The sequence below is a fragment of the Elephas maximus genome, chromosome 15 (genome assembly GCF_024166365.1).
Source record: "Elephas maximus indicus isolate mEleMax1 chromosome 15, mEleMax1 primary haplotype, whole genome shotgun sequence".
In the NCBI taxonomy this organism is placed as follows: Eukaryota; Metazoa; Chordata; class Mammalia; order Proboscidea; family Elephantidae; genus Elephas; species Elephas maximus.
Genome location: NC_064833.1, coordinates 27,565,643 through 27,591,541, shown reverse-complemented (window position 1 = coordinate 27,591,541; position 25,899 = coordinate 27,565,643). Strand labels below are relative to the sequence as shown.

General features: G+C 37.0%; 1 long non-coding RNA gene across 1 annotated transcript in view; it reads right to left on the bottom strand.

Annotated features, from left to right (window-relative positions):
- LOC126058880 (uncharacterized) overlaps nucleotides 1-25,899 on the bottom strand; it is a 62,108-nt gene that overhangs the window by 12,909 nt on the left and 23,300 nt on the right. Inside the window, exon 2 of the long non-coding RNA XR_007513320.1 lies at nucleotides 19,790-19,929. This is a non-coding gene — a long non-coding RNA (uncharacterized LOC126058880). The remainder of the gene's footprint in view (nucleotides 1-19,789; nucleotides 19,930-25,899) is intronic.

Below are 25,899 nucleotides of genomic sequence, written 5' to 3'. Positions count from 1 at the left end.
GTTCTTGTGGAACCTGTACATAAACCAAGAGGTAGTTATTCAAACAGAACAAGGGGATGTTGAGTGGTTTAAAATCAAGAAAGGTGTGCATCAGGAACGCAGCATCAGGATTGGAGAAAGAATCATTAACAACCTGAAATATGCAGATAACACAACCTTCCTTGCCAAAACTGAAGAGGACTTGAAGTTCTTAATGATGAAGATCAAAGACTATAGTCTTCAGTATGGATTACACCTCAACATAAAGAAAACAAAAATTCTCACAACTGAGCCAATAAGCAACATAATGATAACCAGGAAAAGACTGATATTGCCAAGGATTTCATTTTACTTGGTCCACAATCAACGCCCACGGAAGTGGCAGTCAAGAAATCAAACAACATATTGCATTGCTTTAAGTGTTAAAAAGCAAAGATGCCTGACCCAAACCATGGCAATCTCAGATACATACAAAAGCTGGAAAATGAATAAGGAAGACCATCGAAGAATTGATGCCTTTGAATTATGGTGTTGGAGAAGAATATTGAATATACATGGACCACCAGAAGAATGAACAAATCTATCATGGAGGACGTACAACCAGAATGCTCCTAAGAAGTGAGGATGGCGAGAATTTGTGTCACGTACTTTGAATATGTGATCAGAAGGAATCAGTTTCTGGAGAAGCGCTTGGTAAATCAGAGGGTCAGTGAAAAAGTGGAAAACCCTCAATGAGATGGATAAACACAGTGGCTGCAACAATGAGCTCAAACATAGCATAGACTGTGAGGATGGCGCAGGACCAGACAGTGTTTTGTTCTGTTGTACATAGTGTTGCTGTGAGTCGGAACCAGCTTGATGGTACCTAAAACAACAACATATATATACAAATACATATATACATATATGTAATTGCCAAATTATTGACTGAGCATCTCTACTTAACATGTTTGGGGCCTTATAATAAGAAAATACTAGGATTTAGAACATAGGGGATTCTCAAAAAATTGGGAATGGAAGGGAGGAGTTAGCCAGATGAAGACTGGGACTTGAGTAACTGACCAAGTTTCAAGATTTTATTTAAAGAAGTGGTTCTTCTGTGGGAACAAAATGAGAGGGGCAGGGCACAGGTGGAACCATCTTTAACTAAATGATCAAACCTAACCTCACAAATGAAGGGACAAACACAGGTCCCCTTAATAATTTACCCAAGGCACCAGTCACTTATGTGACATGCCTGCCAAAATGTTTAACCTCATTCCAATTGTGAGGAAACAATCAGGTATATCCAAATGGAGGGGCATTCATCAAAACAACTGTACTGGATTCTTCGAAAATGTCATTTCATGAATAACATAGAACCAAAAAAAACTGGAGAAATGCTCTGGATCAAAGAGACTAATGAAACATGACATGATCCTAAAACAAGGTATGATCCTGATTAGATTCTGGATAATTGCCTCCGTGAACAACTGCCTCCTTTGCCATGAGGCCAGAACAACTGGATGGTGCCTGACTACCATTATGGAATATTTTGATCAAAGATTCTTTAGAAGAATCCTGATCAAAAGGGGAAAATACAGAACAGGATTTTAAATTCTCATGGAATTCAAACCTTCTGCGGCCATGGAGGTGAAATGAACCCCTGAAACTATTGCTTTAAAATAATCTTAAACCTTAATCCTTAAACCAAAAACACCCCTGGAAGTCTTTTTAAAACCAAACAATAGTTTAAATGTAAAGAATGTCTGCTTTGAACATTGTGCTTTTTTCGGCTCTATCTATATGGGATTAAACTGACAACAGGAGCTCAAAAGATTATATAGGAAATTTAGTGAGCAGTAATTTTATGTTAATGGAGGAGAAAAAACTCAGAAACAAAGGGTGAGAATGGTCGTATAGCTTGAAGAATGCAATCAGTGTCACCGAATTGTACCTGCAGAAACTGTTGAATTGGTGTACTGTTGTTTACTCCCACCAACAACAATAAAATAAAATAAATTATTGAAAAACATAATAACACAGGTATAACGGACATTATTTATACAAATGCAGAAATTTGAATATGGATGCTATATATAATAGTATTGTGTTTATGTTAAATTTCCTGAATATAATAGTTATGGTGTAGTTTTATTTTTAGAAAATATACGCCTAAGTAAGGAAAAAAATTCATAATGTCTGCAACTCTCTTTCACATGGTTTAGGGGGGAAAATAATATGCATGTGTGTACCTACACACACACACACATGCACACACTCAGTGAGTGTGCAAATGAGAGTTAAGTTGTTAACGTTAGATTAGGTGAATAGTATGAGTTCATTGCACCATTTTCATAAATTTTCTGAAGTGTTAAAATGTTTACACATAAAAAGCTTAAGGAAAAGTATAGAAAGGTAATGAGTCTACAAAATTAAAATCACTATAACAGTATTGCCGTTTTCAAATCAACAAGAATAAAGAAAAGTAAAAAATTATCAGACGGTATATCCACCAGGAAATACAATCTATCATCTTGGTTTTGTTTTATGAAAAGTAACACCTAATGAGCACTAAATCATTGGTTCAAAATTATCACCTAACTTATAAAAGTTATTATTTAAAAAATTTTTTTTCATTGAGTCGATTCCAACTCATGGTGACCCCGTGTGTTTCAGAATAGAACTGTGCTCCAGAGTTTTCAATGGCTGTGATATTGTCAGACCTTTCTTCTGAGGTACCTCTGGGTGGATTCGAACTGTCAACCTTTTGGTTAGTAGCCATGAGCTTAACAGTTTTTGCCACCCAAGGGTAATTTCAAAATTACTCATTTGTATCAATGTTAGCTGCACACACACAAAAAAATATATTCATCTGGTATAATTTTACCAAGTAGGTACAATTTCTGTTCACTCATGTAAGCATTGAGAACTACCTTGTGCTTTTAGAATTCATATTGCTGAAAATCTATATTTAAAATGTATCTATGCTCATAATCCAGATTTTGAGTGTACAAGTGTTTATTTTATGCTTATTTTTATACATTATGTATGTTTTAAATGTATATTTTAAATAGCAACTATTTATTAATATTGTTAGTGCATTTATATTAATACATAAATGAGTATTAAAATGATTATTACGATACTGTTCTGTGCATCCTTTATTTTAAATTAACATTCTTCACTTTTTTCATAGACAAAAAGCAAAATATTAGAAATTTCTGCTTGTTTTCATTTTAGTCACTCAGGAATTAGGTCCTAAATTTCACTATATTTGAAGTTCTTTCTTTTTAACAATAACATACATTTAAGAAATCAATTTAAATTGAATGTTAGACTTTATGAAAAGTCCTACAATCGGAGGCACAGTGTGCTTAAATGTGATAATCCACTGAAAAACCCACTGCCCTCAAGTTGATTCCGACATATAGCGTTCCTACAGGACAGAGTAGAACTGCCCCATAGAGTATTCAAGGAGTAGTTGGTGGATTCAAACTGCCAATCTTTTGATTAGCAACTAAGCACTTAACCACTGCACCATGAAGGCTACATATAAATGTGATTTTCATTAATTTGCTTAAAAGCCAAAAATGATACTGGCTTATTGCACTAAAAGGTCACTTGAATTTTTTCTTAAACTGGGAACACAATGGGTTTGGAGTCCTTTAGAGATTCAAGCCTATGAGAAAACTAGATCCATTTTTATGGAAACAAGTTTTAGCTCCAGGGAAAGTTGTGAAACAGAGTCTTTTGTGCAGAAAGATAGATTTGGATTTTTGTAACACCCAGCTGTCAGGTTACCTCACTAGGTGATTTTCTGCAGTTTGTAATTTTGACAGTATCAATTATTTTACACTTTCTACTTCTTCTAGACTTTTATATTTCTAATTTTTCCATCATTATTTCTTTTTTTACAATGAATAATTTTATAGCATACTTAATTTTTTTTTTTAAACTTTGACATCTATTCCGAGAAAGTAACATCTTTTTCTCCCAACATTTCTCCTTCAACCTGCCGCTATCATTTACCCTGAATTGTTTAGAGAAATAGTAAGTGGAATTCTCCCCTCATTTGAAATGGGCAAATTTTTGATAAGCTTCAGAATAATGGATGGGCAGCTGTTCAAATAAGAGCAAGAAAGGGGGAAAAAAAAAGAAAAAGGGATCTTAAAGCTACTTCAGTTTGGTTTTTGAACGAAATTAACCAGTATATATCAAGTTCACACTTTTCTTTTGAATTGAGCTCTCTATAGAAATGACTACATTGCTTTTTGAATTAATAATACAGAAAGCCTTACAAACGATTCATTGAATTTCATTTTACTTTTGGTAGCACTGAAATCCTTTTGCTTTCTCCAATAACTGATGATATTCACACATATTTAAAAATTTGTTAAGGTTTCCAGGGAATGTACAATAAAACTCTCTTAAAAAAATACTAAGAAATTTTTCATAAGCAACAAAGAGATCACCACACAATACGCTATAAAATAACAGTCACTAGTTAAAACATTATTCTTGTGTCACCCCCTATGATTATTTATATTCCACAAAAGCAAGCAAGTTTGAAACTTCACGAAAATTATTTTCTTAACTCTGAAAACCTCCCACACCAGATAATCTCCAGATCACAAAATATCCTCATTTTTTAGCTTGTGTTTAACACAAGAGTATAAATAAAATAAATCTAAAATGTCCTTAAGGACAAAAGAAAAAAGAGAAATAGAATAATGAAAAGCATAGGGGAACGAACCCTCTATTTTATTTTAAAAATTGGAAAGTACAACTTCTTTCTTTCCCTCTCTCCCTCCCTTCCTTCTCTTCCCCCTTCCTGGCTTCTTTTAGTCTTTCTTTTTTTCCATCCCCCCTTTCTTCAACAAATAATGAAGAGTAGACATAAACTAAATGTTTGAATAAAAAGTGGGTATTCAACAGTCAATGATACAATATGAAGCTAGGGATAGGAAAAGCCTATAAGTGGAGGCATATTAAAAACAAAACGAGATGACAACAGCAACAATGAATCAAAGAAAATGATTTTTAAGGCAGAGGCAGAGCAAATGATGACAAAAAAGTAAACTCTTTGTTCCTTGTTTAGTTTGAAGAATGCTAAATGCAGAAATGTTTCTTGTAATCTCTTTTCAGTAATAGTTTACCATGTGAACCTGCTCTTAAAGCTACTTCTATTCTTCTTCCCATTATAAAATACAGAAACAAGGAAATGCCTTTCTTAATTTGTTTTGTCCTCCACTGCTCTTAAAGACTCAAAACTATTACATGGCCAACATGGCTCTGCAATAATTAGATTTTACCTAACATCTCCATAGCCTCAACCTCATTCTGATCCCTCTTTTTTCTGCTTTACCAACAATGGCTTGATTTCACCTCCTGAATCATACTAAGTTCTTGTTAACTTGGGGTTTTCGCCCATGTTACCTCTGCCTGGCATTGCCTCTACCACTCTTTTTATCTTTTCTAGTTAACTCCACATACTTCTTCACATATCATCTTAATAATCTTTTCCTGAAGATACCATTTTTTACTTTCAAGGAGTCAAATCGTATTTTACATTCTCATAACTTGCCCACATATCATGTTATTGTCGTTGTCAGTTGCCATGGTGTCAGTTCCAACTCATAGCAAATGAAATGGTGCCAGTCCTGTGCCATCCTCACAATAGTAGGTATGTTTGAGCCCATTGTTGCAGCCACTTGCCTATCGTTTGTCATACTATGGTGGCTTGTGTGTTGCTATAATGCTGACGCTATGCCAGTAGTATTTCAAATATCAACAGGTTCACCCATGGTGGACAGGTTTCAGTGGAGCTTTCAGACTAAGACTAGGAAAAGGGAATTGGTGACCTACTTCTGAAGAAAAAAAAAAAAATAGCCAGTGAAAACCCTATGAATAGCAGCAGAACATGGTCTGATGTAGTGCTGAAAGATGAACCTCATAAAATATCAGTTATGATTTTATACCACTTAATTGTGCGATTCTCTGAGATATTTCTGTATGTATTTCACCTATATCTACATCTATCATTGCTATTGTTAGCTGCCATCGAGTCAGTTCCAAATCACGGTGACCCCACGTACAACAGAACAAAAAGCTGCCAGGTCCTGCACTATCTCCAGGATTGTAAGTATGCTCGAGTCCATTGTTGCAGCCACTGTGTATACCGAGTACTTTCCAACCTAGGGGCTCATCTTCCAGCACTATATTGGACAGTATTCTGTTGTGATCCATCCAGTTTTTATTGGATAGTTTTCAGAAGTAGATTGGCAGACCTTTCTTCTTAGTCTGCTGAAAGCTCTGAGGAAACCTGTCCACCATGGGTGACTCTTCTGGTATTTGAGATACCAGTGGCCTAGCTTTCTGCATAGTAGCAAAATGCAAGACATCCCATGCCAATTAATTACGCAGTAAAACAAACTGACAAATGGGTAATGGATCTATATCTATATCTATTTTTAGCTATAGATATAGTTATAGACACAGCTAGGGACAGATATCTTTAAAGGGTAGTGCAACAAGAGCAGGACCATTTTTTCTTTTGCTTACCGTTATTTCCTTAATATCAAGCCCAGCGTTCAGCTCTCAAATTCACATTGAATAAATGTTCTCATCCACCAGCACCCCTCATTTTCCACTTTAAAATATAAACAAACATTGAATCCTACATTTAGGCTTCCTTCCAAACATGCCTTCATTTTGTTTCTATTAAATGTGTACATCAATTTTAATTTACTTTTATTATTATATTGAAACAATAATGATAATGAATCTTATACAGACAGAGTTCAGTTGCAGTTAACAGAAAACATTCTAGCTATTTTTATGTAAAAACAGATTCAATTCAGGGAGACTAGAGTTTAAAAATTGTTGGAAAGACTGGAGCAGCAGCCCTTAGCGTGACCTTCAGAACTTTATGCCAGAACAGATTCAGGTACGGAGCTGTTATGTCCACCAAGGTCAGAAAGCTATGGCTCCACATGCTGGCTCCATGGTTACACCAACTTACCATGACCTGATGATCACATATCACTCCTTGGCTCACAGCCTCTCTGTATCTGCAAGATATGCTAGATCTACTGCCTCTCTTCCCAATGAACTCAGTTCCAAATTTAGATTTTGCGCAAGGCATTGGGAGCCTACCTCAGGGGAATCTGGGAAACAGAGATACAGCTGAGAGTTTTCCAGCACCCACTATCTGGAAAGGAACATAGTAGGAATTTATAGCAGACACTGAGAAAGCAAGACATAATTTTTTTTTTACTGAGAAAGCAAGACATACCTTGCTTTCAGTTTCCTCAGACAGAAAAAAAATAAATTGCCAATTTTGCCACTTCTTTTTTAGATGAAGATAGAAGTTTGAAATCAGGCTAAATTGTTGCTTACGTATTTCAAAAAATTTGTATTTTTTCCACTGTCATTTCATTAATGCTGGTCAACACTTATATTTTCCACTTTGCCTCCATTAATCACAACCTTAGGCTTATCAAACAAGGAATGGTCATTCTTCTCTGTGACTCTCACACATAAGCCTAATCTCAGGTATGCGATTGTTTAATCAGAAGGCATTTCATGCTAAATTGCTGTTGGTGGGTGCCATTGAGTTGATGACGCAGCCTCAAAACCTCTATTTTACTTTATAAGTTGGAAAATATTAGGAATCACTTCCTTTCCTTCCTTCATTGGTTTCTCTATCCCTTCTTTCATTCTTTCTTTATTCCATCTTTCCTTTCTTTGACAAATATTGAGTGGCTTCTATGAGCCAAGGCCTGTAGTAAGGAAAGAGAATCTAAAGAGAAAGACCAACATAATTCTGTTTTTCTAAAATTTGGTCTAGATGGGAGCAAAGACTACATAAGAACTTACAAGGGAGATTGGTTTTCCAGGTAAGTAAATTACAATGTAAGTATCAGTCAGAATCCTGTCACAAAGAAATCCCAAACCAATTAATTCAATATAGGAAATTTAATATGGAGAATTAGTCACAAAGGTATTTGAAAAGATGAGAAGGCAAAAAGGGGTCTGTGAGTGAACCAAAAATTAGCTCAGCAGGGAGCTGCTATTATCCCTACAATCAGAGGAACTAATGGAGCAAGGGTAGTATGAGATTTTGAATGGGGCCATCTGGTGGGGGTTGACATCATGTAGGAGATGTGTTCACTGCCAGAAACATCACTCTGACCAAAAAAAAAAACAAAAACCTGTTGCCATTGAGTGGATTCTGACTCACAGCCACCCTACAGAACGGGGTAGAGCTGCATCATAGAGTTTCCAAGTAGTGCCTGGTGGATTTGAACCGCCAACCTTTTGGTTAGCAGCCATAGCACTTAACCTCTACAACACCAGGGTTTACATCACTCAGAGTAGAGAGAAAAAGGAGGAGAAATACCCTGATTTCTTACCTCCTTCCACCTTCCAAACATCCACCAGTGCCCCTACTGATCAAACACAACTAGGTAATGTTTGATAAAGGAATTTGGGAAACAATTTTTAAGAGTGACTCACTTACAATATACAATAGAGCAAGAGAAGGGGAAGAAGTGGACCTGAGAGCAGTGGTGCAACTGGCCAACACAGAGTATTATGAAAACATGTCTAGGTGTTCAGGGAGTGACATTTAAATTGAGACCTGCACGTTGCAATTTAAATTTATCTAGAAAAGATTTGGTGAGAAGAGTGTCTCAGGTAGAGAGAACAGTATATTCAAATGCTTAAGAGCAGGGAGATAAGAGTGCTATTCTCTCTCTTTCTATTTTTAAATCTAATTTCAAAGGGTCAGCACATACCTTAAATTAGAAGCCAAGAAGTGGAGTAGGTTAACTTGCTTGCTGATGCCAACGTATATCTAGTTTCTTAGAATGGTAAGCAACACAGATTTTCTTGCAAGCCTCTAATCATTAAAGAAGAAAAAGTAAGAGGAAAAGGAGGCAGAGAGGGAGAAAAGAAAACTGAACCTCTTTTCAAATTCCTTAAAAATAAATGGAATTTAATCTGTATACATGTAGAACTTATTTTTTTTGACCCTTTTTTACTGATTTATGATAATCATTTCCAAGAAGTATCTAATGTTTTCTTGAGGACATCTAATTATTCTGAATGTCAATAATTTTTTATGATTTCCCTCAGGAAATAGAGGCTAATATGTTGTGTTATAACATGTTGTGTTAAATAAATAAAGGCTAATAAATTGTGTTAACTTATTCTATGGATTTTGTTACTACACTCCCTGTTTGCATGCCATGGAAAACAGGCATAGAAAAATATATGCAAGTAGGACTCTGTCGTGGATTGAATTGTGTCCCCCCAAAATATATGTCAACTTGGTTAGACCATGATTCCCAGTATTTTGTCATTTGATGAGATTTTCCTATGTGTTGTAAATCCAATCACTATTACGTTAATGAGATGGATTAGCGGCAGTTATATTGATGAGATCTAAAAGATTAGATAGTGTCTTAAGTCAATCTCTTTTGAGAGTTTGAGAGAAGCAAGCAGAGAGACATGGGGACCTTATACCACCAACAAAGCAGTGCTGGGAGCAAAGCGCATCCTTTGGACCTGAGGTTCCTGCACTGAGATGCTCCCAGACCAAGGGAAGATGGATGCATCACAAGGACCTTCCTCCAGAGCCGACAGAGACAGAAAGCCTTCCCCTGGAGCCTGCGCCCTGAATTCAGACTTCTAGCCTACTGGACTGTGAGAGAATAAATTTCTCTTTGTTAAAGCCATCCATTTGTGGTATTTTTGGTATAGCAGCACTAGATGACTAAGACAGCTTCCATAATAAACAGCACATCTCATTACAGTAGACAATTTAGAAGAGTACTGTGCTCTAATGAAGGTCTTGCTGACAGCTTCCAGATAAAATGAGATTTTTTAGTAGTTTGTTTTATTTTTGTTGTTGAGAACAGGCACAGCAGAACGTAACACCAATTCAACAATTTCTACATGTACAATTCAGTGACATTGATTAGATTCTCGAGTTGTGCAACCATTCTCACCCTCCATTTCTGAATTTCTCCTCTTCTATTAATATAAACTCACTGCCCCCTGAGTTTCCCACCTAATTATTCAAGTTGCTGTTGTCAGTTTGATCTCATATAGATAGATATTAAAGGAGTACAATGCTCAAGGCAAACATTCTATATTAGTTAATTAGTGTTTGGTTTTAAAAGGACTTCAGGGGATATTTTTTGTTTAAGGTTTAAACATTACCTCAAGGCAGTAGTTTCAGGGGTTAATTCAGCCGCCATGGGTCCATAAAATCTGTATTCCATGAGAATTTTAAATTCTGTTCTACATTTTCCACCTTTTAACCAGGGCTCTTCTAAAGAATCTTTGATCAAAGTGTTCAGTAATGGTAGCTGGGCACCATCCGGTTCTTCTGGTCTCATGGCAAAGGAGGCAGTCGTTCATGGAGGCAATTAATACACATTCCATTTCCTCCTCGTATTACTGACTTTTCTTATTCCACTGTTACTCCAGGTGAATGGAGATCAATTGTTGTGTCTTAAATGGCTGCTTGCAAGCTTTTAAAGCACCAGATACTACATAATGGCTAGGAAGTAGAACGGAATCACTGAACATGTTATTAGGTCTGCTAACTGGGATGTCCCATAAAACCATGGCCATAAACCACAAAACCAAGGAACCAAATCCCAGCAGGTGTTTGGTTGTATATAAGCAGCCTCAACAGCTACTCTTTTTTTGTTGTTGTTTTTGTAAATACATTTATCACACAACTTTTGCCAATTCAACTTTTTACATGTGTACAACTGGTTAACAGCAAATGTATTCATTGACTATGTAATCCTGCCCTTAATCAATGTGGTTTTTCCATCACCATAAACTGAAACTCAGTATTCCATAAGCAATAAACCCCTCTTCTCCCTCCCTCCTACCTCTGGTAATCACGAACAAACTTTGGTCTCTATACATTTGCCTGTTCTTGTCTTTTTAATGTAAGTGAGGTCATGTAATATTTGCCCTTTTGTGGCTAACTTATCTCACTCAGTATAATTTCTTCAAGCTTCATCCATATTGTCGCATGTATTAAGACTTCATTTCTCTTACTGGTTCAGTAGCATTCCACTGTATGTATGTGTCACTTTTTTTTTTTTTTTTTTTAATCCATTCGTCCGTTAATGGGTATTTAGGCTTTAGCACAATTTCCCAGCTTTTCCAACTATCATTTATGGATTTCAGAGTTCTGGGTTCATATCATGGAACTAGAAATAGTAGGCATGCATTAATATGTGGTTAGAGAATGACGATGCCTTCCTTGTTTCAACATGGGCTCATATTATTGAATTGGATCAGCACAAAAATATTTATAAATTGCTTGCCTTTTACTAGCCCTACTGTCAAGGTTTGAGTGACTTACTCAAAACTCTGACAAAGAATTCAGAATACTCCCCAAGCACTTGGCTGTGTTGGCAAAAGCAATTCTTTTCATGAACAATATTCCCAAAGCACAAGGCAATCAGCGCATCCCCCACGAACTCTATCAAAGTCATTCACTCCCCCTTTCTTCTCAAAAGGAAAAAGCTTCAAAAAAGCACTTAGCCTCTCTCCCACCAGTAAAAAGGAGCATTTATCTAGATGTCACTTTTGTCATCCTTAAGAAAAAAAGAAAATCAGAATATGGTTGAATTGAACATTGTTCCCATCAACACTGAAGAAGTGTTTCTAGTTAGAACCGTGACTGGGAAAATCTATACGGCAGTAGACATAAATTCTACATGCCAAACTGAGTCCACTTACTATAAGAAACAAAATATGTGATATTTTGGATTTTGGATTAGCACCCAACAATATTGTCAAAAAAACAAGAGCATAAAGACAAAATCATGTAAAGAACTATAAAAATAATTATGGTGTTTATCCAGGAAATAAGTCATAAGGAAATAGGAAAAAATCAGAACAAAATTTACAACACATATCTGGGCTGAGAAGAACTATTTCTATAATGCAGTATTTTTAGTTATGTTGTTTTTTTTATTATTATTTTTACTTCTATACTAAAGTATAACAGAATTAAATAAAATGTACAAATATTAAAGTTACAACTTGGTGAATTTTTGCATATATGCACATTCACATAACTGCCACCCAGGTCAAAATAAAGAGTATTTCCAATACTACTAAAAGCTCCCTTATTCCCTTTGCCAATCAAAAAAAAAATTTCAGAGATAACCATTTCTCTGATTTTCATTTTGTTGTTCTTAGGTGTCATCAAGTCGATTCTGACTCATAGCGAACCCACTTAACAACACAATGAAACGCTGCCAGGTCCTGAGCCATTCTCACAATCAATGCTGTATGTGAACATACTGTTGCAGCCACTGTGTCAATCCATCTCCTTGAGAGTCTTGCTGTTTTCACTAACCTTCTACTTTAAAAAGTGTGATGTCCTTCTTGAGTGACTGGCCCCGTCTGATAAAATGACCAAAGTGCATGAGAAGAAGTCTTACCATCCTCGACTGTAAGGAGCATTATGGCTGTACCTCTTCCAAGACAGATTTATAAGTTCTTCTGGCAGTCCATGGTGTACTCAATAGTCTTCTCCAAAATCATAATTCAACAGCATCAATTCTTCAGTCTTCTTTATACATTGTAAATCATTCCCATGCAGATGAGGCTACTAAAAATACCAAGGCTTGGGTGAGGTGCACTTTAGTCCTCAGAACGACATCTTTGCTTTTTTAAAATTTTAAAGAGATCTTTTGCAGCAGATTTGCCAATGCAGTTAAAACCCACGACCCAGTGCCGTCGAGTCGATTCCAACTCATAGTGACCCTATGGGACAGAGTAGAACTGCCCCATAGAGTTTCCAAGGAGCACCTGGCGGATTCGAACTGCCGACCCTTTGGTTAGTAGCCTTAGCACTTAACCACTACGCCACCAGAGTTTTCTCCCAATGCAATACTTCATTTTATTTTTTGACTGCTGCTTCCATGGGCATTGATTGTGGATCCAAGTAAAATGAAATCCTTGACAAAGTCAGTATTTTCTCTATTTACAATAATGTTGCTTATTGGCCCAGTTGTGAGGGTTTTTGTTCTTTTATGTTGAAGTGTAATCTGTATTAAAGGCTGTAGTCTTTGATCTTCATCAGTAAGAGCTTCAAGTCCTCTTTATTTTCAGCAAGGAAGGTTGGGTCATCTGCATACTGCAGGCTGTTAATGAGTCATTCTACAATCCTAACACAACATTCTTCTCCATGTAGTCCAGCTTCTATGATTATTCGCTTAGCATAGAGATTGAGTAAGTATGGTGAAAGGATACCATCTTGATGCACACCTTTCCTGATTTTAAACCATGCAGTGTCCACTTGTTCTGTTCAAATGACTACCTCTTGGATCTTTCAGCCAAGATCTATTTGCCATCAGTAATAACATCCCTCATTCCAAGACCTCTTCTGAATCTGGTTTGAATTTCTGGAACTTACCTGCTGATACAGAGCTGCAACCATTATTGAATTATCTTCAGCAATATTTTACTTGCATGTCATATTAATGATTTTTTTGATAATTTCTGCATTTTGTTGAATAGCCTTTCTTTGGAATGGGTGCAAATATGGATCTCTTCTAGTCAGTAGGCCACATAGCTGTCTTCCAAATTTTTTGGTATAGACAAGTGAGTGCTTCCAGTATTGTATCCTGTTGTTGAAGCATCTCAATTAGTATCTCAATTAGTATTCTGTCAGTTCCTGAAGCTTTGTTTCTTGCCAATGCCTTCAGCGCATCTTGGACTTCTTCCTTCAGTACCATTGGTTCTTGATCACATGCTACCTCCTGAAACATCAACCAATTCTTTTTGGTAGAGTGACTTTGTGTATTCTTTCCATCTTCTTTTGATGCTAACTACATTGTTCTGTATTTTGCCCACAGAATTCTTCAATATTGCAACTCAAATTTTTTTCTTCACTTTTTTCATCTTGAGAAATACTGAGTGTGTTCTCCATTTTTTGGTGTTCTAGATCTTTACTTTACACATTTCATTAAAATACTGTACTTTGTCTTCTCAAGCTGCTCTTTGATATCTTCTGTTCAGCTCTTTTTTTTCATCATTTCTTCCTTTCACTTTAGGTTCTCTACATTCAAGAGCAAGTTTCAGAGTTTCTTCTGACTTCCATTTTTGTCTTTTCTTTCTTATTTTTTTAGTGACATGCTTTCTTCATGTAAAATACTATAGCTCATCTAATCATGAGTGTTCAGTGTGTCAAATCTATCCTTGAGATAGTCTTTAAATTCAGATGGGAAATACTCAAGGTTGTACTTTGGCTCTTGTGGACTTGTTTTAATATCCTTCAACTTCATCTTGAATTTGCATATGAGCAACTAATGGTCTGCTATGCAGTTGGCCCCTGACCTTGTTCTAACTGATGATATTGAGCTTCTCCATGGTCTCTTTCCATAGATGCAGTCAATTTAATTTCTGTGTATTCCATCCTGTAAGGTCCATGTGTATAGACACCATTTATGTTGCCAAAAAAAAAAAAATTCAAGTGAATAAGTGTGTCTTGCAAAATTCTATCGTGTGATTTCCAGCTTCATTTTTATCACCAAGGCCATATCTTCCAACTACTGATCCTTCTTCCTTGTTTCCAATCTTTGCATTCCAAGCACCAGTAATTATTAATGTATCTTAATTGCATGTTTGATCAATTTAAGATTACAGAAGTTGGTAAAAATCTTCAAGCACTTCATCTTTGGCATTTGTGATTGGTGTGTAAATTTGAATAATAGTTGTATTAACTGGCCTTCCTTGTTGGCATATGGTATGATCCTATCACTGACAGTGTTGTACTTCAGGATAGATCTTGAAATGTTGTTTTTGATGATTAATGAGATATCATTCTTCAATTTATCATTCCTAGTGTGGTAGACCATATGATTGTGTGACTCAAAATGGCCAATACCAGTCCATTTCATCTCACTAATGCCTAGGGTAGTGATCTTTATGCATTCCATTTCATTTTTGACAACTTCCAATTTTCCTAGAATCATAATTTGTACATTCCATATTCCAATTATTAATGGATGTTTGCAACAGCTTCTTCTTATTTTGAGTCATGCCACATCAGTAAATGAATATCCTGAAAGCTTTACTCCATCTACATCATTAAGGTGGAATCTACGTTGAGGAGACATCTCTTCTCTAGTCGTATTTTGAGTACCGTCCAACCTGAGGGTCTCACCTTTCAGCACTGTATCACATCATGTTCCACTGTTATTCATAAGGTTTTCAGTGGCCAATTATTTTAGAAGTAGATTTCCAGGTTCTTCTTTCTAGTCTGTCTTAGTGTGGAAGCTCCACTGAAACCTTCACCATAGGTGACCCTGCTAGTATTTGAAATACCAGAGGTCTAGCTTCCAGCATCACAGCAACACACAAGCCACCACAGTATGACAAACTGACAGACAAGTGGTGGTGATTTTCATTCCAATACTTAATTTTGTGTATTCTTCAACTTCATCCAAATGTACTTTTTGAATGTTAATTCTCTCCCTAAGTTCCATTTATATATCTTTTGAATGCAGTAGTTTGTTTTTTAATTTTATCAAGTACTCCATTTGCTAAATATATTAAAATTTATTTATACATTATACACTTTATGGAAATTTGAATTATTTCCAGTTTGGAACATGAAGTTATTTTTAACAGGTTAAAAAAATTTAAAAATTAGTGTTCAAAAATAGCCCAATTTTAGTACATAACATAATGGAGAATAATAACTAAATATGCATTGATAATCACCGGTAATTGAATTTGAAAGTTGGAACAAAGAAGAAGGAATAGTAGTTGGAAAACATGACCTTGGTGATAGAAACAACTCAGAGATTGCATGATAAAATTTTGCAAAACCAATGACTTCTTCATTGGAAATACCTTTTTTCAACAACCTAAATGGTGACTATACATGTGGACCTCATCAAATGGAATACACAGGAATCAAATTGAGCATATCTGTGTAAAAAGATGCTGGAAAGGCTCAACATTATCAGTCAAAAGAAGGCCAGAGGCCAAATGTGGAACAGTCTATCAATAGCTCATATGCAAGTTCAAGTTGAAACTGAAGAAAGTTAGAACAAGTCCACGAGAGCCAAAGTAAAACCTTGAGTATATTCCACCTGAATTTAGAGACAATTTCAAGAATAGATCTGACTCATTAAATCCTTATGACTGAAGACCAAACGAGTTGTGGAATGACATTAAGGACAACATACATGAAAAAAGAAAGAGCTGCATAAAGACAGAAAAGATAAAAATGGATGTCGGAAGAGATTCTGAAATTTGCTTTTGAATGTAAGGTAGCAAAAGTGAATGGAAGAAGTGACGAAGTAAAAGAGTCGAACAGAAGATTTCAAAGGGTGGCTCCAGAAGACAAAGTACGGTGTTATAATGAAATGTACGAAGACCTAGAGTTAGAAAACCAAAAGGAAGAACACACTCAGCATTTCTCAGGCTGAAAGAACTGAAGAAAACATTCAATCCTCGAGTTGCAATATTGAAGGATTCTATGGGGAAATTGTCAAACAAGGCAGAAAGCATCAAAGAGGATGGAAGGAATACACAGTCATTGCACCAAAAAGAATTGGTTGTTGTTCAACCATTTCAGGAAGTAATATATGATCAAGAACCAATGGTACTGAGGGGAGAAGTCCAAGCTGCACCGAAAGCATTGAGAAAAAATAATCCTCCAGGAAATGACAGAATACTAACTAAGATGTTTCAACAAATGGATGCAATTCTGGAAGCGCTCAGTTGTCTACGCCAAGAAATTTAGAAGAGAACTACATGGCCAACTGACTAGAACCAAAACAAATCCAAACCTGTTGCCGTCAAGTTGATTTCGACTCATAGCGATCCTATAGGACAGAGTAAGCTGCCCCATAGAGTTTCCAGGGAGTGCCCAGTGGATTTGAACTGCCAGCCTTTGGTTAGCAGTGATAGCTCTTAACTACTGTGCCACCAGTGTTTCCAACTGACTAGAAGAGATCCATATTTGTGCCCATTCCAAAGAAAGGTAATCCAACTGAATGCGGAAATTATCAAATGATATCACTAAAATCACATGCAAATAAAATTTTGCTGAAGATCATTCAAAAGTGGCTGCAGCAGTCCATCAGCAAGGAACTGCCAGAAATTCAAGCTGAATTCAGAAGAGGACATGAAATATGGGATATCATTGCTGATGTCAGACAGATCTTGGCTGAAAGCAGAGACTATCAGAAAGATGTTTACCTGGGTTTTATTGACTATGCAAAGTCATTCAACTACGTGGATCACAACAAGTTATGGATGACATTGAGAAGAATAGAAATTTCAGAACACCTAATTATGCTCATGTGGAACCTGTACATAGACCAAGAGGTAGTCATTTGAACAGAAAAAGGGGATACTGCATGGTTTAAAAATCAGGAAAGATATGTGTCGGGGTTGTATCCTTTCACCATACTTATTCAATCTGTAGGCTGAGCAAATAATCTGAAAAACTGCATTGTATGAAGAAGAACATGGCATCAGGACTGGAGTAAGACTAATTAACAGCTTGCAATATGCAGATGAAAAAACCTTGCTTGCTGAAAGTGAAGAGAACTTGAAGCACTTACTGATGAAGATCAAAGACTATAGCCTTCAGTGTGGGTTAAAAGTTAATATAAAGAAAACAAAAATTCTTATAACAGGACCAATAAACAACATCATGATAAGCAAAGAAAAAAATGAAGTTGTCAAAGATTTCATTTTACTTGTATCCACAATCAATGCCCACAGAAGCAGTTGTCAGGAAAAAAAATCGACACATTGCATTGGGAAAATCTGATGCAAAAGACCTCTTTAAAGTGTTAAAAAGCAAAGACTTAACTTTAAGGAATAAGTTGCACCTGACCCAAGCTATGGTGTTTTCAGTTGCGTCATATGCATGCTAAAGCTGGATTATAAATAAAGAAGACGGAAGAAGAATTGATGCCTTTGAATCATGGTGTTGGTGAAGAATACTGAATAAACCATGGACTGCCAAAAGAACAAACAAATCTGTCCTGGAAGACAAATAGCCAGAACACTCTTTAGAAGTGAGGATGGCAAAACTTTGTCTCACATACTTTGGGCATGTTATCATTAGGGACCAGGCCCTTGAGAAGACATTATGCTTAGTAAAGTAGAGCATCAGCGAAAAAGAGGAAGACCTCAAATCTATGGAATGACACAGTGGGTGTAACAATAAGCTCAAGTATAACAACAATCGTGAGGATGGCACAGAACCGGGCAGTGTTTCCTTCTGTTGTACATTGGGTTGCTATGAGTTGGAACTGGCTCAAAACACCTAACAACAACAACAGCTTAATGGATTCTTATTCAATATGTGAAACAGATATTTATAAAAGTTGTGAGCTAAATCAAAAAATAGTAAGAAAAACTAAGCCAAATGCAAAATTGACTCTAACTCATGATTAGAACTATGAAAAAATTATGTGTTTGAATGCAAATTAATTAGCCTATCACACAGAAAAAAACAAATTCTTAATTGTTAGTATGGTTGGGTTAGGTGTTACATAGTAAAATTTATTCAAATAATTTTACATAATAAATGCATTTCTAAAATTTAATTAACTTTCTTGAAATAAAAATTAATTTATAATAAGTAATTCAAAGATTTTGACAAACATAGAAACTGATAAAGCCACCACCACAATCAAGATATAAAACATTTCCATGAACTTCAAAAAATTCCTTCATTCCGAGGGTAAGACAGCACATGATACTGGGGAAGCCAGCACAACTTGTACAAGGCAAGGTCATGGAAGCCTCGTAGACATATCCAAACTCCCTGAGGGACGGAATTGCCAGGCTGAGGGCTTTGGGACCATGGTCTTGGGGAACATCTAGCTCAAGTGGCATAACAGTTTATAAAGAAAATGTGCTACTTTGTACTTTGATGAGTAGCATCTATTGTCTTAAAAGCCTGTGAGCAGCCATCTAAGATACTTCAGTGGTCTCACCTCTTCAGGAACAAGGGAGGATGAAGAAAACTAACTGCACAAGGGAAAGGTTAGTCCAAAGGACTAATGGACCACAAATACCATGGCCTCCACCAGACTGAGTCCAGGACAACAAGATGGTGCCTGGTTACCACCACTGACTGCTCTGACAGGGATCACAATAGAGGGTCTAGGACAGAGCTGGAGAAAAATGTAGAACAAAATACCAACTCATACAAAAAAAAATCAGACTTACTGGCCTGACAGAGACTGGAGAAACCCTGAGAGTATGGCTCCCTGACACTCTTTTAGCTCAGTAATGAAGTTCCCCCTGAGGTTCACCCTTCAGCCAAAGATTAATCAGGCACATAAAACAAAATGAGAGTAAAGGGACACAACTGCCCAGAGGCAAGGACTAGAAGGCAGGAGGGAATAGGAAAGCTGGTAATAGGGAGCCCAAGGATAAGAACAGAGAGTGCTGACATGTCTTAGGGTTGTAAACCAATATCATAAAACAACATGCGCACTAACTGTTTAATAAGAAACTAGTTTGTTCTACAAACCCTCCATCTAAAGTACAATTTAAGAAAAAAAATTCCTTCATTTTGCTTTAAAGTAAATCCCTCCATTCCACTCCTAGATTGAAACAAACCCTGATCTGCTGTCATCTTTTATTATATTTTCTTGTTCAGGAAACTCAGATAAACATCTGGTTTCTTTCATTTAGTTTAATGTTTTTGGGATCCATCCATTTTGTTACTTGCATTAAAGGACCATTCCTTTTTGTTGCTACATAGTGTTCCGTTTCAATGAATATAAAAATTACTTACCTATTTGTCTGCTGATGGATATTTAGTTTATTTCCAGAATTTTTGCTAGTACAAATGATGATGTCTTGGACAATCATGTAAAACTCTTTGTTTGGACATAGGTTTTCTTTCCTTCACGTAAATTTCTAGGAGTAGAATTGCTGGATCATAAGGCAAGTAAATATTTAACTTAATTAGTAACTTCCAAAGAGTTTTCCAAAGTAGCTATACTATTTTACATTCCCACCCATAACACATAAGAGTTCCAGTTGCTTGACATCCTTGCAAACACTTGGAATTTTCAGCCTCTTAATACTAGCCATTCTTATTTGTGCACACTATGAGGGGCATCTCACTGAGGTTTTAATATTAATTTACAATTTTGAATAATAATTTTCAGCATCTTTTCATGTGCTCTTTGGTCATGATCATCTCCTTTTGTGAAGTGCTTAAGTGTTTTGCCAATTTTTAAATTGGATTATTTGTCTTCTTAATACTAAGTTGAAGATTCCTATATAGATTCGGAATAAAAGTTTTTTGTTTTTTTTTGAAACTGTATATATGCATGGAAAATAGTTTCTCCCTATTGAGGGCAGTGGTGGATAGGTGGTAGAATTCTCACCTTTCACGTGGGAGTCTGGGGTTCAATTTTGGGCCAAGGTACCTTAAGCACAATATCACCTGCCTGTTAGCGGAAGCTTGCATGTTGTTATGATGCTGAACAGGTATCAGCGGAACCTCCAGTCTGAGACTGACCAGGACAAAACCCCTGGAGATCTGCTTCCAAACATCAGCCAAAGAAAACCCTATGGATTACAGTGGTCCAAAGCTGGTATGCATGGGACCCCCATGTGCCGGGGGCCCACTCAATGGCAGCTAATAACAGCAATCATTATCATCTTTCAATTAGGTGTAGCATACTTCCTTCAGTTTCCAGCATATAGTAACATGTGCAGTGCTTCAAACATTCTGAATGTTCAAACAGGTATGCAGGAATAATGAGCTCACCATTTCTAAAGACCGCTGCCACTGGGGAAGAAAGCAAATATTGCTCTTGGTGTCTTCCTGTCAACTAATAAACTTCATTCCTCTGAGGGCGACTGGGACATATAATTTCGTGTCTCAGTTGGTAAAGGTTTTCAGTGACTTCCCAGAAATCGTGCAAAGGCCTGTTTTTTATTAGGAAAATTGATCTTGAATCTTAAAGGTCAACAAAGTAAAGGCTTCGCTTTGGTTCCTAAGAATACCACAAAATAAGCTGCATGTAAGACAGTTTATCTACTTTTTGAGTTAACCCCATCTGGATTTGCACCTGTGATTTCTGGGAGCCTAAACACTTTGGTGGAAACATTTAGAGTATGCACTTAAAGTACCAAGCACTTACCTTCAGCTAAGAAGAAAGACTTTTTAAAATTACAGAGCAAACATTAAGGGAAGTCTTTTCTAAGCCAGCTCCATTCAGCAATAGAGGATAAAAGTGATTGTGCTGCAAAGCAGGTGACAGTGGAGAACTTAGTGGTGTTGATCCATACTGCCCTTCCCCTCAGCTAGAGTAGATGCTAACGTGTTTCACATCCTGGCATCCAGCCAAGACCAAGAGCACTTTACTGTCATACCCACCTTACTAGTACAGTTCAACCAAATAGATTTACATATCAGATCAGTAAGTTAATTTATGTAGAAACCTTGCAAAAGTATATTATATATTAAAGACATCAAAATATTATTCTATCAAGTATAAACATCTCAGTTGAAGAAACAAATAAACAGGTTTTTAAAGATTTAAAATTAGTTTAAAAGAACCATGAATATGAAAGATAAATATAGACAAACACATTCCACATTATTAAAAATAATTTCAAGTACTACACAGACTCTTGTGATTTAAAGACACGTCTTCAAAGCATTGGAGGAATATTTCAAATGATACAGGCAAAAACAGCATTTACTCAATCTAATAAAAAGGAATTGAGTTCTTCAGTACAAATACTAGGATGAGAGGAAATGGGGACAAACAAAATTCGGTTGCAAAAGAATATACATTTATTCACTCGTTTATTTACCACTCACCCCACTAAAAAAATGGAAAAATACTGTGCCAAGTGCTAGGTATACATTTTTGGAAAAAGATGAATGTATGCCCTTCCCTCTGGCACTTACCATGTAGAAGATAAGACAGACATTGGTCAAAACTTTCAAGTGATGAAGCATTATGAATGAAAAATGTTCATTATGTTATGAAAGAATTTTATGTAGATTTATTTGAGTATAATGAGCACTGCATTTGGAATCAGGAAGATCATGTTGAAAATAATCTTATATTAAATGGGGGTCAGGGAGCAATTATATGGAAACAAGAATTTGCTTACTTGTTTTTTTAAAAATTGTGAAATCTTTGAGGAGATGTCTCACGATCCCATTTTCTGTGGCAGCTGAGAGGGATTAATAACACCATCAAATACAGTGACTCCAGGTTATGCTTAAATTAAAGAAACTTTGAGTTATATTGAAATTTAAAAGGAAAAGAAAGGATTGAATTGTGCCTCCCAAGATATTTTTGTAAATCCTAACCTCTCTGTCTGAGGTTATAATCCCTTTTGGGAATGGGTTGTCTTGGTTATGTTAACAAAGTAGGATTAGTGTAGGGTGTATCTTGAGTCAATCTCTTTAGAGATATAAAAGAGATTAAACAAGCAAACTAGGAAATAAAAATGGGGGAACAGAGATGCCAAGCCACATAAAGACCACCTAGGAGTAGAAGCTCAAAAGAGAAAAGTGCCTTCCTCCAGAGCCAACAGAGATAGAAAGCTTTCCCCTAAAGAAGGCACCTGGAATTCACGTGTCAAGGACATAAATTTTGGGGGGCCAAAGGATGGTCTGTCATGGATTGAATTGTTTCCACCAAAAATATGTGTTGTAAATCTTAACCTCTATGACGGGTGATTCAAATCCTGTTTGGTAAAGCGTTGTCTTTGTTATGTTAATGATGCATGATTAGTGTAGGGTCATTCTCTTCTGCGATATAAAAGAGATTAAACAGGAAGCGGGGCCAAGATGGCTGACTAGGTAGAAGCTACCCCGGATCCCTCTTGCAACAAAGACTCAGAGAAAAAAGTGAATCGATCACATACATGACAATCTACAAACCCTGTCCATAAAACACAGATCCAAAGAGTTGACCTGAGTGACAGAGACTGAAAAGGAACAACCACGGGGAAGCAGCGACTGATTTCAGGGCCTAGAAACAGCATCTCAGTCAGGAAACCTTGGCACTGGGCTTTGGACTGGGTGCAAGGGAGCTGAGCACAGCATCCTAAGATGGTGCAAACAGGGGACGCAGCCCTAGCCCCCAGAAGTGACCTCAGGAGAAGATTAGCGAGTGCACACAGACAGCGCAGCAACATGGCTGACAGGAGGAGAAGTCACCAGGAGGCAGTGACTGGTTTTGGAGCCAGGAGTGCGGCGTCCCAGCCGGGGAACCTTGGTGCTGTGCTTTGGACTGGGAGCAGAGGAACTGACCACAGCTTCTGAGACAGCACAAGCACGGCACACGGGCCTGACCCTCGGGGGCAATCTCCACCCAGCCAGTGACACAGTCAACACGTCCCTCAGGAATCTCAGATAAAACAGTCATCCCAAGCAAGATAAGTAACTTTGTCTATATTCCGGGGTGCTACTCTCTCCTATTTATCTGAACCCTCCCCTCCCCTTCCCAGGTGGCTTCATTAACATTGGAATTTTCTGAGCCAGAGAGTGAACTGCGCTGAGGTTTTTCTTTCTTTATTTTTTTTGGTCTTTTCCTAACCCATTCTCCTGGCTGAGAGAAGCAGCTACAAAAAACCCAGGGACCAAAAATCCTTCCCTAATTGGACTAAAAACACAGAACCAGCTCCAGCCAAACATATGTGATCCACAGTCTTGGGCTTTCATCCCTACAGGGAACAAGGTGGCTATTATAATGCAAAGGCATTTCTGATAGGGATCTGACTGTAATTGTTTTAGGGGATTACCAGAAAGAAAAGTTTCCAAGGTCTGATATCTCTGCGTATTCAACAGAGCCCTCACTGACCCACAACAGGGAACGGAGGGCTGAAGCTCCCCCCAGACCACCTAGCCTCCTGCTTTAGGGGTCTAAGGAGGGTGACACCTACCAATCTGTAGAGGTACTTGCATTGGGTGCCTAAGGTACAGCTGCAGAGCCCACCCACCAAAGTGCTTTAGGAATAGAGACACACCTACCTCACTGACACTTGGGGGAAGCCTGTCAGCATCCTGCCCCACCCCCCCCGGAGTGTGAACCCCTGCTGCTACTAGAATCTGGTGCACACAACTCTCACCACTACTCCGCTAGGTGGATAGGAGACAGTCTGCACCACACACTTGATGACCCAAAATCAGATCCTACTCAAGAATAGTGAATGGACTCTTAGGCTTATATATCTGGTAACAGCCCAAACCAGCTGGTAATAGGACATAAGTGATTCAAGGGCTACAACAATCAAGACAGTGCAATCTAGTAGCCAATCTATGTATATTGAAAGAAAACAAAACAAGAGAAGACTCAGTGAGCAAATATAAAATAAATCACTACAATATCTTAGAGATGGCTCGGAGACAGCAGTCGATATCAAACCACATAAAGAAGCTGACCATGATTGCTTCTACAACTCCCCAAACTAAAGAATCAAAATCTTTCCCAAATGACGATACAATCCTGGAATTGCCAGATGCAGAATAGAAAAAAATAATTTACAGAATGCTTCAAGGCATCAGGGATGACCTCAGAAATGAAATAAGGCAATCTACAGAAAAAGCCAAGGAACACACTGATAAAGCAGTTGAAGAACTCAAAAAGATTATTCAAGAACATAGTGGAAAAATTAATAAGTTGCAAGAATCCATAGAGAGACAGCATTCAGAAATCCAAAAGATTAACAATAAAATTACAGAATTAGACAACTCAATAGGAAGTCAGAGGAGCAGACTCAAGCAATTGGAATGCAGGGTGGGGGATCTTGAGGACCAGGGAATTGACACCAATATAGCTGAAAAAAATCAGATAAAAGAATTTTAAAAAATGAAGAAACCTTAAGAATCATGTGGGACTCTATCAAGAAGAATAACTTGCGTGTGACTGGAGTCCCAGAACAGGGAGGGATAACAGAAATACAGAGAGAATAGTTGAAGATCTGTTGGCAGAAAACTTCCCTGACATCATGAAAGACAAAAGGATATCTATCCAAGATGCTCATCGAATCCCATTTAAAATTGATCCAAAAAGAAAATCACCAAGACATATTATCATCAAACTTTCCAAAACCAAAGATAAAGAGAAAATTGTAAAAGCAGCCAGGGGTAAAAGAAAGGTCTCCTACAAGGGAGAATCAATAAGTTCAGACGACTCAGCAGAAACCATGCAGGCAAGAAGACAATGGGATGACATATAGAGAGCACTGAAGGAGAAAAACTGCCAGCCAAGGATCATATATCCAGCAAAACTCTCTCTCAAATATGAAGGCGAAATTAAAACATATACAGATAAACACAAGCTTAGAGAATTTGCAAAAACCAAACCAAAGCTACAAGAAATACTAAAGGAAATTTTCTGGTCAGAAAACCAATAATATCAGATACCAGCACAACACAAGGTCACAGAACAGAACATCTTGATATCAACTCAAATAGGGAAATTACAAAAACAAATTAAGATTAATTTTAAAAAGAAAAAAATGCTCAAAGCACGGAATCATTGAATCAATATGTAAAAGATCACAATAATCAAAAAGAGGGACTAAATACAGGAGGCCTAGAACTGCCATATGGAGAGGGATACAAGGCGATATAGGACAATACAAGTTAGGTTTTTACTTAGAAAAATAGGGGTAAATATTAAGGTAACCACAAAGAGGTATAACAACTCCATAACTCAAAATAAAAACTAAGAAAAACATAACAACTCAGCAAACATAAAGTCAAATACTATGAAAATGAGGAACACACAATTTACAAAGAAAAACGTCTCAGCACAAAAAAGTGGAAAAATGAAATTGTCAGCAACACACATAAAAAGGCATCAAAATGACAGCACTAAACACATACTTATCTATAATTACACTGAATGCAAATGGACT